This window comes from Rhineura floridana, chromosome 7 (genome assembly GCF_030035675.1).
Source record: "Rhineura floridana isolate rRhiFlo1 chromosome 7, rRhiFlo1.hap2, whole genome shotgun sequence".
Classification (NCBI taxonomy): Eukaryota; Metazoa; Chordata; class Lepidosauria; order Squamata; family Rhineuridae; genus Rhineura; species Rhineura floridana.
In genome coordinates, this window is record NC_084486.1 from 101982962 (window position 1) to 101997724 (window position 14763).

At 43.7% G+C, this 14763-nt stretch overlaps 2 protein-coding genes across 3 annotated transcripts in view; both read right to left on the reverse strand.

Annotated features, from left to right (window-relative positions):
• RBP1 (retinol binding protein 1) overlaps positions 1-14763 on the reverse strand; it is a 57349-nt gene that overhangs the window by 24475 nt on the left and 18111 nt on the right.
• The window catches only part of NMNAT3 (nicotinamide nucleotide adenylyltransferase 3), a 109852-nt gene that overhangs the window by 773 nt on the left and 94316 nt on the right, over positions 1-14763 (reverse strand). The window lies entirely within an intron of this gene.

Sequence of the window (14763 nt, forward strand, 5' to 3'; positions counted from 1 at the left end):
TGGGACCGAGAAAAGGTCTTGTGTGGCTGATCTCGTCAGGCGGCATAATTGGTGATGCTGGAGGCGCTCCTTCAGATAAACTGGGCCGAGACCGTATAGGGCTTTAAAGGTCAACACCAACACCTTGAATTGGGCCCGGTAAACAACTGGTAGCTGCTGCCTGGAATCCTAGAGAGCCAGTGCTAGTCCATGGAATCAGTACTGAGCTAGATAGTACCAAAATGCCTGACTCAGTATAAGGCAGATTCATTTATTCCTAAAAGTGGGAAGAGACTCAAGGGCCGCAGTGACTCCAAAATTTAATTATGTATTTTTTTTACAACATTTATATACCGCTTTAGTGGTTAAGGTGTTGGACTTCGACCTGGGAGACCAGGGTTCGAATCCCCACATAGCCATGAAGCTCACTGGGTGACCTTGGGCCAGTCACTGCCTCTTAGCCTCATGAAAACCCTATTCATAGGGTCGCCATAAGTCAGAATCGACTTGAAGGGAGTTCATTTACATTTTTTATTGTAAAAAAGTGCCAAGCGGTTTACAGAAAGAATTAAAACAATAAAATTATTGGCAAAAACAGTTAAAGACAGGTATTTAAAACATTCAAAATAATAAAACCAACAATGAGTTAAAAACAAATTTAAAAACACAATAGCTTCTACATGCCTGGATAAACTTGTCTAAACAAAAATAATTTAAGCAGGTGCTGAAAGAGGCGTTTGCCTAATGTCAATAGGCAAGGAGTTCCAATGTGTAGGTGCTGCCACATTACAGGACTGATTTCTTACAAGAGCAAAACAAGTACTATGTGGCACCCAAAACATGGAAAGCACACCTTGAACTTGGCCTGGTAGCAAATCAGTAACCAATGCAGATTTCAGAGCAGAGGTATTATGTGCTGATAGGATCTCACTCATGTCAGCAATTGTGCTGCAGCATTCTGCATTAACTGCAGCCCCCAGATCAGGTTGTGCTGCATGGGGATTTCTGTGACCTTGGCTGACTGGCTGCGAGGATTTTTTAGTTTTGGTTTTTGGTTAGGAATCTTGACTGGTTGTGGGATGCTGAGTTGTCTGGGTTACTCATAGGAATCTTGTGGTTGGTATGGTATTGCATTTAGGAAAGCATCACTGTCTTTTGTTTTTCTTTTCACTTATCTTTATCCTCACTCCCTTTCATCCATAGAAGCAACCGCAGTGGTTCCATGAGCTCAGTTCAACCCCCTTAAACCCATTGATGATGCACCTTGTTGGTTGCATGATGGTTTGTTTCTTGTCCAACAGTGGTAAAAGAAAATTCACATATTTGGAAGTGTGGCTGCAATTGTTGTCGTACCCAAGCTGTTGCCTGTGAAGGTAGACCAAACCGTGTGTGTTTTCTATCTGTCAATTATTACTCATTGGAATTGAGTTGGCTGTCAAAGTAAGTTTATAGCAGCCCACATGATAGACAGAAAGGTTAGAGAATCATCTTACTCTTACTCATTTCTCAGACCACTTTCTGAAGTGAAGGGTCAAATCTGTAAAGAGGTTTGAAGCAGCCACGTTAAAAGTTAAGCACAGGGCATTCCAGGCAGGGGGTTGCCAACCCTGCTTGGAGATGGATGCCTTTGCAGAGGATCCCTAGTCAAGCCTTACCAACAGCACAGTTCAAACTATATCTACAGTAGGGTCCCGCTTTACGGCGATTCGTTTGACAGCGCTTCGCTAATGCGGCGGTTTTGAATTGGGTCCCTGTCCCATATGTGCGGTGCTTGTTCTGTTTTTGTGGCGATTTTGCGGTATGACGCAATTGATGGCGCCCGTCGCTCTGAGCGCGTCGTCAGAGCTTGGAAACGTTCCTCCTACAGTTGGGCTGATGGGAGTTGTAGTTGAAGCAAGGAACGTTTCCAAGCTCTGAGTCCGAGAAGAGCGTCGGGCGCCATTTTACAGTGTACTACTGTATTGTCGGTGCAGTCTGATTCAGCATTTGTGCATTCAGCGTCTCTGTGTTCTGGCAACTGAGTGCACAAACAGGCAGGCGGGAGGGTGAGTGGGCGAGGGGAAGCGAGAGAGGCATCGGAGGGCAGGCGGTGAACAGGCAAGCGAGGGAGGCAGCAGAGGGCAAGTAATCAAGCGCACAAACAGGCAGGCAGGAGGGTGAGTGGGCAGGGGGGAAAGACAGAGAGGCGTCAGAGGGCAGGCAGCGAACAGGCAAGCGAAGGAGGCAGCAGAGGGCAAGCAATCAAGTGCACAAACAGGCAGGCGGGAGTGTGAGTGGGCAGGGGGAAAGCAAGAGAGGTATCGGAGGGCAGGCTTCGGAGAAAAGCTGAACATCGATCAGCTGTTGGGGGGAAGCTGATTGATGTTCTGCTTTCCGGTGATTTTCGCTTTATGGCGGGGGTCTGGTCCCTAACCTGCCATATAAGCAGGGCCCTACTGTACTCAGAAGTAAGTCCTGTTGAGTTCTATGGGGCTTAGTCCCTTAGTAAGTTTGCTTAGAATTGCAGCCTTCAGGGACATCCATCTTTACTCTTGAGTGCTCCCATCTAACATCTCCAACACACTAGGCTCCCTTCTTCCTACAATGGCCTTCTGGTGACTAGCCTGGCCTGAGGGCACTTAAACCCTTCTTGCCAAAAGCAAGTAGACTAGATTAAATGTTCCCTACCCAGGCTCCATCTTTTAGCTAAGATTTCTGTCTTAATTTCCAATCAGAGAAACGCTTTTGTTTTAATTGTATGCTCCAAGCAACTGTGATTGATACTTAATGTATCATGCTTAATGATATCACTCGGGCCCACCCCTGCAACATCACTCTGGCCTGTCCCTGTGACATCACTCAGGCCCACCCCCCTGATATGACTAGGGCCAGCCCCTGAAATCTCAGGGTTTGGGATGCTTCTGATGAGGCAACCCTAGTATGATATGGGGATCTAAGGACATTCCTTCTTTCACATCAGCTGTCCATTTGTTAAGAACTTTCCTCAGATGCTTTTCTCTGGGTACCTCCATCTTCAGAGATTAGGTGGGGAGGAACTGGAAAGAGCGCCTTTTCTTTAGTTGGCACCTAACATTATGGAATTCCCTCACCAGACAAGTTCACTTGGTGCCTTCTTTACTAATTTTTTAGGTGACAAATGAAATTTATCATTTTGGGGGGCCTTTAATAGTATCTGAGATCTTTTAGGCTATACTTCTGTACACATTTAATTGGGAATAAGTCCCATTAAACTCAATAATTGCCCACTGGCCTGTGTGTGTTGTGGTTTAATGCCAGATCAGTACACAATAAGACCACTGTCATCCATGATTTGATTGTGGACGAAGGTGCTGATTTGGTGTGCATTACTGAGACCTGGGTGGGTGAGCTTGGAGGAGTTGATCTGACCCAACTTTGCCCACCAGGATACTCAATGCAACACCAGCACAGGCTGCAGGGACGGGGGGGAGGAGTTGCTGTGGTCCATCTCGGTCACCAGGAAACCACTCTGTCTTGGAGCTGGCTGTGAGGGCCTGCACCTGGTGTCGGGCCAAGGAGACAGTAAACTAAAGTTGCTGCTGGTGTAACATCCACCCTGCTGCCCGGCAGCTTCTCTGACCGAACTGGCAGAGGCCGTCTTGGATGTGGTGTTGGGGGAGCCCAGAACGATAGTGCTGGGTGATTTCAATGTCCATGCTGAGGCTGCCTCTAGTGGTCCAGCTCAGGACTTCATGGCCTCTATGATGACCATGGGGCTGTCTCAAGTTGTTACTGGCCCAACACATAGGGCAGGGCACACCCTCCACTTGGTTTTTGCTCCACATGGAGGAAGGGGTGGTCTGGAGATAGGGGGGTGGATGTCACCCCATTGTCATGGTCAGATCACTTCCTGGTGAAGTTTAGACTTATGGCTCCGATCCTTCCCTGCAGGGGTGGTGGACAGATTAAGATGGTCTGCCCCCAGAGCCTAATGGAATCCACAGGATTTCTGAATGTCCTGGGGGAGTTCCCAAGAGAGAGCAGGTGACCCTGTTGAAGCCCTTGTCATGCTGTGGAACAGCGAGGTGCATCGGGCTCTTGACATGGTTCCCTTCAGCAACCTCTCCAGCATTGTGGAGCCAGGCTTGCACCTTGGTACACCAGTGAGCTAAGGGCAATGAAACCGGCTGGACGACAGCTAGCGCGCAAGTGGCGAAAGATGTGCTGTGCTGTGCGGCTGATTGGCCATGAGTAAAACATCATAACCTACTGTGTAGTGGTGAGGGCAGTGAAGAAGGCCCACTTCTCTGCCTCCATTGCACCTCAAGTAGCCATCCGGTGGAGCTTTTCCATATTGTTAGGGATCTGTTGACATCAACTCCAGGGAATGGAGTTTAGACCCTTCGGAGGCCTACTGTGAATGGTTTGCACGGCACTTTGAGGGTAAACTTGCACACCTCCATAGCAGTCTTGGTGCCCCCTCCACATCTACTGTAGTCCCCAATGAGGTGTTCAGTGCAACGTCTGCGGCAACTTCTTGGGAACGGTTTCAGTTGATGCGGCCTGATGTCGTAGACTAGGTGCTTGTGATGATGCAGCCAGCAACATGTCCTCTCGATCCTTGCCCTTCTTGGCTTATTAAAGCTTGCCGAGAGGGTCTGACTGAGTGGATCCAGGGTGTGGTCAACACATCATTGCAGGAGCGAGTGGTTCCAGCCACCTTGAAAAAGACGGTGATCCGACCACTCCTGAAAAAGCCCACCCTGGACCCATTGGTTTGTGACAACTACCGACTGGTTGCAAATACCCCCTTTTTAAGGAAGGTGATTGAGAGGGTTGTGGCGCAGCAATTGCAAGTATTCTTGGATGAAACAGATTATCTTGCCCCATCCTAGTCTGGGTTCAGGCCTGGTTATGGGACTGAATCAGCCTTGGTCGCTCTGATGGATGACCTTTATCAGGAGAAGGACAGAGGGAGTGCAACCCTGTTATTCTTACTTGATTTCTCAGCGGCTTTTGATACCATTGACCATGGTATCCTTCCGGGCCGACTTGGTGAGCTGGGTATTGGAGGCACTGTTTTACAGTGGTTCCGATCCTATCTCCAGGGTCGCTCTCGGAGAATAGCATTGGGTGACTGCCTTTCGGCCCCCTGGCAGTTGTGCTGTGGGGTGCCGCAGGGTACCATCTTGTCCCCATGCTGTTTAACATCTATATGAAGCCCTCGGGAGCAGTCATCAGGAGATTTGGGGCAAGGTTTCAGCAGTATGCTGATGATATCCAGCTCTCTTTCACTGTAACATCTGAATCAGGAGGGGGCATGCAAGCTCTGGACTGGTGCCTGGACTCGGTGGTGGGCTGGATGAGGGCCAATAAACTGAGTCTGAATCCTAGCAAGATGGAGGCACTGTGGGTTGGTGGTTCCTGAGTTTGGATAATTGGTCAGTTGCCTGCTTTGGATGGGGTTGTACTCCCTCTGAAAGAGCAGGTCCGTAGTGTGGGGGTGCTCCTGAATCCATCCTTGTTGCTAGAGGCCCAGGTGACCTCCGTGGCTAGGAGTACTTTTTACCAGCTTCGGCTGGTAAGACAGCTGCGGCCATTTCTGGACTGGGATAGCCTGACCAGTTGTCCACGCACTGGTAACGTCTAGGCTGGATTACTGTAATGTGCTCTATGTGGGGCTGCCCTTGAGCTTGGTCCAGAAGCTGCAGCTGGTGCAAAATGCAGCGGCGAGACTGCTCACTGGGGCAGGGTATCACCAACATGTCACCCCGCTGCTGAAAGAATTGCACTGGCTGCCCATTTGCTACTGGGCCAAGTTCAAGGTTCTAGTTTTGGTGTACAAAGCCCTATACAGCTTGGGACCTTATATACCCAGTCGATCACTGCGCTCTGCAGGTGTGGGCCTCCTGCAGATACCATCTTATCAGGAGGTCCGTTCTGCACAGCATAGGAAACAAACCTTTAGTGTGGCAGCACCTACCCTGTGGAATTCCCTCCCCTTGAATATTTGGCAGGCGCCATCTCTGCTATCTTTTCAGTGCCTTTTGAAGACTCTCCTCTTTCAACAAGCCTTTTAGGTTGAGACCTATCCCAGTCTGCGTCTGTGTTAGAATTGCTTGTTAATATGTGTTTTTTAAAATAATACTATATATTAACCCGTTTTTAAAAGATGTTTTTAAAGCTTTTTTTAAAAAAATATGTTTTTAACATTGTGTTGTTTTAATGTATCTTAAGGTCTGTTTTTATGATGTTTTAAAATGTTTTCAGCGTTTCTGTTTGCCGCCCTGGGCTGCTGCTGGGAGGAAGGGTGGGATATAAATCAAATAATAAATAAATAAATAAAATAGGACTTACTTCTAAGTAGACGTATATTGGATTGCACTGTTGATGGCATTTATTTGCTGTCTTTTTAAAATCTGGGAGTTTGCTTGCTGGTCATACCACTTTATCCTATTTGTTTATTGAATAGTGTTTTTATATACTGGAACCCATCTTCTTGATGAAAAGTGGGGTGTGCGTGCTATAAATCAGTAAACAACCATGACAAAGCTTATGAGAAGGTACAGATTTGATGATCTACTGCATAACATATGTGGCTCCAATTTGTTGAGCAGATCACTAGACTAGTGGTGTGCTGTGCCCCTCAGGGATTTTCACAAAGATCTTTCCTCCCTGTGAAAGGGACTTTTTTTTTTTAAATGGGGAGCAAGAGAACACTCCCCCCCCAAATCATAGGAGTGTGGGGTGTGCATTTGCCTTGTAAGCTTAACAAGGTGGCCAAAGGGGTCTTTCTTTAACTTCAAAGCATTTCATAATTATCACCAGTACCTGTAGGGTAGAGACAGGTACATATAATAAGCATTCACAGAATGACCGAAGTACAATGTACATATGCAGTAAGTGCAATGCAGTCACTGGGCCAGTGTAGGGATGGAAGGATCTGCGAATTTCGATTCTCTCTGTTTCTCATTTTTCCAATCTTAAATTCAGTTCTCTATATTTCTATAGCAATTTGCAATTTTGTTTTTAAAAAATGACAATTCTTCAGCATTTTAGTGCAAATTTCTCTTAGTAAGCGCATTTTGTATGCAGTTTTGACTAGTCTACACATTTTATGTTATTTTCACTAACATATGCATTTTTATGCAAATTTCCCCTAATATAAGTATTTTTGTAAACATTGGCTGGTCGGAGAACTGCATCTCAAAATTTGGATAAGTGCAAATGTCAAAGCATGGCTGTCTTTCAATTCTCATATCTCTTTGGAAAATGAGAATTTGGTAGCTTCAGTTTTACACGTGAACTGAATCGAATTTCTCCCCATCCCTAGTCCAATGTGGTATCACTGAGAATTATGACACATAATGCTAATGATAAACATCCTCCCAAACAGAGAAAATCCTTCCACTTTTTTACTTTAGTGGCAGAGCTTTTGTGTCCATCTAATGTGGGAGAACCATGTACACTATCTTGAGCTCCTTGGAGGAAAGGCAGGATATAAATAAATAAATAAAAATAATAGCAATATAACTAATAACATCTGTAACTCCTTTATTGAGCTCTTTTCTAGGTGTAGATACTTTTACTGTTAACTGCATGGTTGTCTCCTCAGGACTCCTGATAGTAAGTACATTGTCACCAGCTTATGTATGCTTGAGAGCGCCAGCTCCATGCAAATTAAAGTCCATAATAAATGCAAATTAGAGCAGTTATGATATTGCCTTCAGTGTAGGTTTTTTAAAATTGCAGCAATTAAAAAACACACAAAGCTGTTGTCTAGATCATTTGCATTTCTCTTAGTGCAACTTGTCTAGGCCAGGAAGCTAAAGCCACATTGCCTTAAGGTCAGGAATATTGATGTTGAAGCTTACTGAAGTATTAATCAGAATAATTGCTTTATCAGAAAACAATGTATTTTTGCCTTATGCTCTACATGCAAAAGCCTTTGAAATATTTGTTTAGAGAGCATTGATATTGTACTCAGAGGTTAAGGACCAAACCTGATTTATGTGACTGCTAAAAATATTGTCCAATATGGAACAAAAGTATTTTTTCTTGAGAGGTGACAAAAGGGTGTCTCTTTAGCCAGGTTTCATTTTGTACCTACCCAAACATCTATCGAAACCTGTTATTGATTCCCCTACAGACGGACATCCCCCAAACCACACTGATTTCATAATTCAGCCAATTAAGCATGTTACTCCAGTTTCAGGTATCTGTACATCAACACACAAGTATTTCTCTATTCAACTTCACAGTGCTACTTATGTCAGGGGACACACTCTGTGGCAGTTTATATGCAAATTGCTATTGATGTTCAGGACCCCTCTGCAGTATACATTTAAAGCAGTATCATACTACTTTAAACAGCCATGCCTTCCCCCAAAGACTTCTGGGAACTGTAGTTTCTTAAGGGTGCTGAGAGTTGTTAGGAGACCCCTATTCCCCTCACACAGCTACAATATCCAGAGTTCCCTGGGAAGAGGGATTGATTGTTCAATCACTCTGAAAAGTACAGCTCTCTGAGGGAAGCCATGACTGTTTAAAGTGGTATGATAATGCTTTAAATGTTAGTGCAGATGGGGCCTCACATATGGATGCAAATATTCCCTGCCATGTCCTAGGATTTGTCAGTGTTTGTGCTCCATTTCCTGGCTATTTTATGCAAAATCTTGTACCTCACTAAAAATGGTATTTTACTATGCTTGCTGTCAATTTACAGTATGCCTTACTGGAAAAGAAAATGATTTTGCTTAAAACTGCTTGCCACCAGGGCCAGCACCAAAGGGCCGCCAGGTCGGGCCTTGGCCAAGGGCCTTTGTAACACAGAGGTGCCCCTGAAGGGCCCCTCCTTAGGGCGTGAGGGTAGCGCCCAACCCTGCCACAGGTCGCAGAGATGGAGCTCCCAGCTCCTGCCCCTACAGACCGTGTGGATCCACAGTGCCAGCCAACTCCACCTACCTCTCCTCCCTTTTTGTGAATGCTCTGTGTGGTGTGTGCACAGCTGCCATCAACCAAGATGGCAGCAGAGACTTCTCTAAGGGGCTGATACCCCTACCACCATCTTGATTGATGGCAGGCATGTGCAGCGCATGTGTGCCATCAACAAAGATGGCGGTGGGGGTATCAGCCCCTTAGAGAAGACTCCACTGTGATCTTGGTTGATGGCAGCGACCTGCGCATCCAGTGCAGAAAGAGAGAAGAGGTAGGTGGAGCACTCCTGCAGTCTGTAGCAGGGGTGGGAGCAGGGGCCCCAGAGCAGGCTGGTGCCCAAGGGCCCAGTCACACCTGGCGCTGGCCCTGCTTACCACGACTGCATTTTCCCTTTATTTCTTACAAGGGGCCTTTGGTCTTTTTAAATCATGTTTCAAGGCTTGAGGTGTTCACTACAATCACAGCTATCATTTACTGCCATCTTCTCTACTCATGTCCTCAAGCTGGAAATGTAGAAGTGTCAACCTGAGGAGGGTTAGTTAGTATATGATCTACTTGTTGGGGCTGTGACTAGATTACTCTCCTCTTCCTCAACATTTCTGGATCTGTTACTAGACCTAGGAGTTCTGTATTCAGGAAACTCTGTCTAAATGTCAATTGCCATGCTACCTATTTACAGCTAGATAAGAGGATTCCTTTTTGTTGACATACCAGTAATATCTCTTGGTAAAATTATAGGAAGGGAAGTTTCACAAGGTGATGCAAAAACAGCTTGCTTAAAATCCTTGATCTCAGGGGCAAGTTATCACATGGAACAGTAATTGCTTTTTGTTTAGGCTTGTCTATATGCCATTCACGTATCACCTACTTTCCTTAAATACACATCGTGATAGCTGTGACAGAGTTTAGGTTAGTTAAAGATAAATTTGAAGTTTGTGATGGATTTCTTAGTTTTCTATCTGCAAGTAGGCCTACAAAGTTTCTCCTCATCAGAGTTTACAGTTTTGCCCAATTTACATGCTGAGTTTAACATTAAATAGCACTCATCATTTAAAACAGTTCATAGTTAATCCTACTTTTTAACACACCCCATTTGCTCTTAATAAGAATGAACCACATCATAATACAAACAACACTCCCAGTCAACCACAAGACTAATTAGTGGGAGGCATCCAATTCATAACTAGCAATCCAGTGTAACCTAGAACTTGCAATCATCCATCAAGGATACAAAATCAGTGCTACCTGTCACAAACAAATGATGTCAAATATATAAACTATGTAACAGAGTATTTCATGTAAGAAAAATACAATTTCAAGCTATTGTATAAAGCACCTACATGATTACATTTCAGTGTATGGAGATGCATAGGTCTATAGGGATAAGGTCTGGGCCTGGTCAGTGCCTGGATGGGAGATCACCTGGGAGCCACATGTATGCCGCCTTGGATTCCTTGATGAAAGAAAGGTGGGATATAAATTTAATAAATAAATAGATAGATAAATATTCTGAGGTACATATACATGAACCTCCAGCATCAGAAGTAGTATTCCTCTAAATACCAGCTTCTGGGGGGTCATGAGTTGGAGAGGTCTACTGTGCTAATTTCCCACTTGTGGGCTTCTCACAGTCATGTGGTTGGCCACTGTGGGAAACAGGAAGCCGAACAAGACTGGGCTTTGGTCTGATCCAACAGGGCTCTTCATATGTTCTTACAAACAAGGAGTCACTTCCACTCTTACAAGTCCAATCCCCCCCATTTTCAGCATTCCCCCCCCATTTTCAGCATTCCCCCCCCATTTTCAGCATCCCCCCCTTTCCTGCTGCAGGCCCCTGCGCCACATGCTTTACTGTTCCAGAGAGTTCCCAATTCTCAGGAGTGGATTTTGAGGTCTATAGAGAGAAGGGGCAGGTAAGAAAGCTTCATTCTATTTATGGAAGAGAAGTTAGGATCCAAGCAAAGGTCTAATCTCAGAGCAGGTAGCTGCAGAACTGGGGATTCAGCAATACACCTGAGTGTTTCTAATGATCACATATGCTTCTTTCACTACAAAGAGAAAGAAAGCTGTATCCTATTTGCAGAGCTTGGAAAAGTTACTTTTTTGAACTACAACTCCCATCAGCCCCAGCCAGCATGTGCTGGCTGGGGCTGATGGGAGTTCTAGTTCAAAAAAGTGACTTTTCCAAGCTCTGCCTATTTGTCACATTCTGCATTCACATTATTTGTTTATTCACAGTACTTAAGATCTGCTCTTCACCTGATGATTCCAGGGTGGGGGCCAGTAAAACACCCATTAAAAAACAATACATAACAGCAGTGAAACAGATAAGCAGCTAAAACACATCATATCAATATATCATGAAACATAGCATCCCATCCCAGCTAAATCATTGCTTCCAAAAGCTTGACTAAATAATCATGTTTTAAGCTGGTGTCCAAATGAGAAAAGAGTAGACATCAACTGAATTTCATATAGGACACAGAACCATAACCTGGGCACATTCATAGGAAAGGTCCTCATCATCTGTCACTGCATAGTGTGCTGTTCCTGGTAGTGGAATGCTCAAAAGGTCCTCCTTCAAGCATTAGAGCCTAAGTAATTGAAAACGTTGTAAGTCGTCAGGAAATCTTGCATTCAGACGGGCAATGTATTGGCAGCCTGTGCAATTCTTAAGAACCAGCAAAATATGGCTGATTAGCTGCCAAACTCAACAGCTGAGCAGCTGCATTTGGCATGAGCTGCAATTTCGGCATCACTCTCAAGGCCAGCTCTGCACAGAATGCATTACAGTAATCCAAATTTAGTGCCACAGCAACCATTTAATACTTATGCTTTAACATTCAGGCAAATGTTTCAGCTTTGGTTTGTATTGTTGTCCAAGACATTTCTGCATTCCACTTCCCTTCTTCTCATCTTGCTAACTTGAGTTATTTACATTTCTCTCTTTCTTGTTATCACTGTCCAAATCTATTTCCTGAAACTGATCTGTTGGGTACCAGTAGTGCAGTGGCAAATTCAGAAGTTCAGGATTCTTTCATAATAGTCACAGCTAAGACCTCTTCTAAGATTATATACCCTTCTAAGATTATAGAATAATCTGGACAGGCTTGAATACTGCTTTCTGCTTCTCTTATCACTGTCACCATCTGATCGCCCTTTCTCACTGTCAGAAATATTGCTTGGATTACTGAATTCACCATCTACACATTTACATTTATATATATATATGCTTTTATATATACAATTGTTTTAACTTTTTTATATATAACTGTTCTATATATGTTTTTTTATTGTAAATTGCTCCAAAAGACTTTATGGAAAGCGATTCATAAATAATAGTAATAACCCCTGACTGAGGGCCATGCTGGCTGGGACTGATGGCAGTTATAGTCCAACAACATACGGAGGGCATAATATTAGCTACCCTTGACATAGAAGCAGAGTGCCATGGGATGGGGATGAGGTAACATATAAACCAGCCTCTAGTCCTCAAGGAGTAATTGGAACTGTGCACAAATGGCCTCTTGAAATTTCTGCAGGAGTGGGGAGAGGAGAAATTATCTGAGTTTCTCAAGGGTTGTGTTCATAGTTAGCAAAGGCAGTAACATGATTTATTTCTTTTTTCCTAACCTGTGAGTGTGTGTGTGTGTGTGTGTGTGTGCTGCTGCTGCTGCTACAAGAGACAGCAACAGCAATTGCGTTGGCAACTTTGCCACCATTTTCCATCCTCCACAATGCCCTGGAACTAGCACTGTCCTGGGACACTGATGTGTGTGTGAATGGCAGCTGCTGTAAAACAGGAAGGATGGTGAAAAATATTCAGAGAAAATTCTGCAATGTGGGCTTTTTCTAGGAGACTGAGAGAAAAAAAGTATTTCTCAGAAAATATGTCTTCTAAGAATTTTTTGACTTAGCTGTAGCTGCAAGAGCATGTTTTGGCTCTTAATGAATTCCAAAAGGAGATTTTGCTTTCGGTAATTAAGATTTGTCTCATTTCCATAGGAAGATAGTGATGGTACATCAGGAGAAGGCTGTCATCTTTAAAGAAGATAAACAAAATTTTAAAGATTGGCTTGTTCTTTCAGCGTTAGGAAAAGTTTATCTTCCTTACGTTTTTTCTCACTCTGACACCATCATCCCTATGCACACAGCTCTGGGAGTCTGGGACCCACTAATTATAATTGCAGTAGAAGTCTGGGTTTGGCTGATGTTTATTGCTCTTTATGGCAGATGCTATGCATAAATTCCACCTCTGTGCTATCTACAGATTGCCAAAACGTCCCCCACAACATTAAAGGCCAATAAATGCACCCCTGGAAAACAAAACAGTGTGGAGGCTGGTCTGCGTGGCAACCTATTCACATGAACTACTCTGTGTGCACTTCCTATAATTTTTTCACCACGTGATTGGAAACTGCATATAAGGAGTCCAGACAGGAAAGGTACATAACACTTTGTATGCACTAGTACGGTCGGCTAGCATTGCCAGCAATGTATCTGTTTCTTGGATTTTCCAATAAACTTGGAATACAAGGGTAAATTGTTGCTATATAAAGTCACAGACTTGAGCTCGAAAATAACTTGTTTTTTAAATCAGTGGAGAAACTAAGCTGAGGCCATTGATAAAGGATCAATACCCATGGGGATGGGAAGGCAGAAAGATCACTGAATAGCCAAGCACATAATTAATTAAAAGACAAATGCATCATATAAAATTGTACGCTAGGCTGAGCAGGTCATGGGAGAGTCTCAAATTAACCATTCAATTGAATGCCATTTCCCTTACGCTTTATACTTTGCATAAATTGCTTTTCCTTATTCTAATGAAACAGCTGAGGCATTTTTAAAATGTGGAATGCTTACTGTGCAGCCTTGAGAAGAATAAAGTGCCAAGACTATAGTGCTTAGTTGGTGTGAGCAAGGGCAGGGATCAATTTTTAAGCCCATTGTCATTTAATTTATTTGTAATGGTTAATGATTTACCCTGTGCATGTATTATGTCTATACACAAATGGCATTATTATTTATATATATTTAAAATCCATGCACTTCACATTAAAGCCAGGAAAGAGGCAATAGCTTTGCTTACCAAGTTTTCAAGCAATTTATTATCTTCTCACAGTTTTGATATGAACTCAATAGTTTTCCGAGATTCATGATTAAATTAATTTAGGCACCATACAAGCCAAAACAGCTTTGGATCTTTTTTTAGTTTACACACTGCAGGCAACATTAACTCCAGAGGCCTTGTCAATTCAGGGGAAGAACTGGAACTGGTCTTCAACTAAATTTAATATGGCTACACCACCTTTCTTTATATAAACCAGGAGAGTATTTGTGGTGTGGCTCCAATCAGTCATCTTATGCTCTCAAGCTGGAATCTAACATAATAAGCTATCTAGGATTGTGTGTTCAGGTCCTCCAGTGCTCTCTTCAAGTACAAAGGGGGAATAGGAATTTACTTGCAAGTGGTATGAAGACTTGGCCTTGGCCAGGCCTTCTGTCTGTGCTTGCACATACAACAAAGCACAACAGTCTTCCTGATGTGAATTCTGACTTCAGGGACCCTGTAATGCAGACAACTGCACATGAAAATACTTTTCAGCACCATTCTTGGAAAAGGGCTTTTATTTTTTTCCTGACACAGCCAATCCCTAACAGCGAGCTTCTAATGATTAAAAATACGAGACAAAACTAAGTTAAAAGATGCTTCAAGACTAAAGGAGTTCAAATGAGAAGCTCTGAACTATAACGGGACCAAAATTGGGTTCACAAGTTAATAGTTTGTTTTTATTTCAGCAAACAGTTGGAATTTTTGAGTGCATCAGAAGTTTTATCAGCTATTACTTCTCCACTGCAGACTTGAAAGATAAGGAACAAGTGGCC